This window comes from Hipposideros armiger, unplaced genomic scaffold, assembly GCF_001890085.2.
Source record: "Hipposideros armiger isolate ML-2016 unplaced genomic scaffold, ASM189008v1 scaffold_379, whole genome shotgun sequence".
NCBI lineage: Eukaryota > Metazoa > Chordata > Mammalia > Chiroptera > Hipposideridae > Hipposideros > Hipposideros armiger.
In genome coordinates this window covers 842,965-845,352 of record NW_017731729.1, presented here as the reverse complement: position 1 = coordinate 845,352, position 2,388 = coordinate 842,965, and positions in this window count along the sequence as shown.

Sequence of the window (2,388 nt, the reverse complement as noted above, 5' to 3'; positions counted from 1 at the left end):
GGCATTCTCTCCCATGGGTAGGCAATTAGAAGGTGATTTGGAAAGAACTTTAAAACAATATTAAAATTGACTAAAGGTTGAAAAATAGTTTTTATTGTAACCTTCACTTGGCAATTCTAAACAAAGATAGATAAAATACTCCTTAGGGGCAGAAGCTACCAACCCCTCTGTTGTAATATAACACTGAAGCCTTATGGTAAGAATATGATAAGAATAAAGATGCATTAGATAAAGGAAATACATATCCTTTCTAGTTTATCATATTAATGCATTTTGGAATAAAACCATGGACATTTGTAGAAAGATAAAATAGTCTCTTCAGGTTCACTACAGAGCTCATTTAAAGACACGTGATCCCTTCCCTATCAATTGCTCCCCAGCCATCAATAAACTGCTGTGAATCAATCTTTGGCTTTAGTTTCTCTTACTGCCAACTCTAGCTGCAAACATTTGCTTCTTCATTTACTGAGATATGAAAAGGAAAGATATAGTAACGTTGCATGTGTAAATTATTTTCAATTGCTAGGATAAAATATGCTACATATGTAGAGTGCATTTTAGGCTATGATTAACAATGCCATATAATGATTACATTTTCTCAATGGAAATTCTGACAGAAATAAGGGCACCTCCATTTAGTTTGTGTAATACTCTCCTCTCCCATTATTGCCCTGTTAATTATTCTCAAGATCACTTACTTTTTACTTGCAATTTTTTTAAGTTGATGAGAGCATTAAATTTATCAGCTATCCAAATACATTTGAAGTTTATTAAGACTCCATGCTGCCTTTGAACTAGAAATAGAGGAGGAAAAGAACTCACTTTTAAAGAAATTAAAGTAATAAAGCAAAATGGGTACCACTTTATTTTAAGTACCCATTAACCAGAGCATAAGAGATAGAGTCAAAATGGAAATCTCGGAGAAATAAACATGTGAAACGCACGCCGTTCCTTACAAACAAGCACAGAGACATTAGTCCACCAATCAGCCCACCCAGAAAACATGTCAAACATATTCCAAAGAACACTTTGAAGATCTATTTTCTATTATTAAAGATGGGGTCTCATTGAAATCTCAATTTGTGTGAAGGGCTCATTTAAGTGATTGAGAAAATGCTTTCATTTATTGATGATAAATCTTAATTCATTTTCTCCATTAAGCACTGCAAGCCTTTGGGTTGAGGATGACACAAAATGCTTTGTACAAAATGATGTGATTCATGACATTTTTATTCCCTGTAAATTGGGCCGACACGGATTTTCTTAAACTGTGCATATTATTCTTGGTGTCTTGAAGAACTGCTAGTTGCTTCCTAAATCTTCAAAATTTGCTTCATTTAAATATGTTGGCCAATTGCTGGAGTTAATGATGATGAATAGAATTCAGGATTAAATTTTTAATAAGCTGAATCGGCTCTAGCCTAGGCAGAGCCCAGCTGTGTACATCCTGGGATCTGAGCTGCCTGAAAAGGCTCCTGCTTTAAAAATATTTTTCTAATAGGTACTAAGGCACCTAAAACTTTATTTAAAGTTTCTGATTTAAACCATTGGCTACATAAAGGCACATTAAAAAATACCCACCAGGGAGATGTCATGAAATAAACACCTAGTAGCTAGTATGTTTCTTTATTAACTTCTCATACCACATGCTAGTTTTGTAAACCAAGAGATACAGGAAAAGTGGGATACTGTCTAAGTCCTAAGTGGGGGACCCAGAGGGTCAACTAGGAATGAAGAATAAAAGCTGTNGCGCCTCCTTAAACATCGGAGGTTGTTAGGAGTGATGGGGAAATGAGAGGATATAGGTAAGAGCTGCAGGGGGAAGAGATCAATATTCAGTAGTGACTGAAAAGTGAAAAAAGGAAATTCATCTCACTTTGTAGTACTTTCATAGCAGGCTCTGAAGTGACCTGTATCAATGAAGTCACCATGTGGTTTCTTACTCTGCTATCCCCGGTTTCTTCACAGGGCACTCTCTTAGGGTAACCTATGCATGACTGCATCTCTCTAACAGCTACATGGCCAAAGCAGTGCTATCTATCAGATACATAACATGCAAAATCTTATATGTGCTATACCTATCACCTGCTGCAAAAGTACGGTGACTTAGACTTCAATTAAAATTTTAGGACAATCGATGCTCAATATTAGGGAAGAAGACATTATATGAGATTGATATCAGCAAGCCTTGGAATTAGAAAAAGAAAAAAAAATCATTTCAAATTGAAGATTAGGAGGCCCGGCTACACTATGACTATGGCAATAGTGGCCATACATCTACACAATTGCTTTTTATAATAGTCCGCCATGAACACAAACCTATTTATGGCCTACTCTCATGGTGATATATCTCTTTTCTGCCAGTTGTTTAGAATCCCAATACTGTGA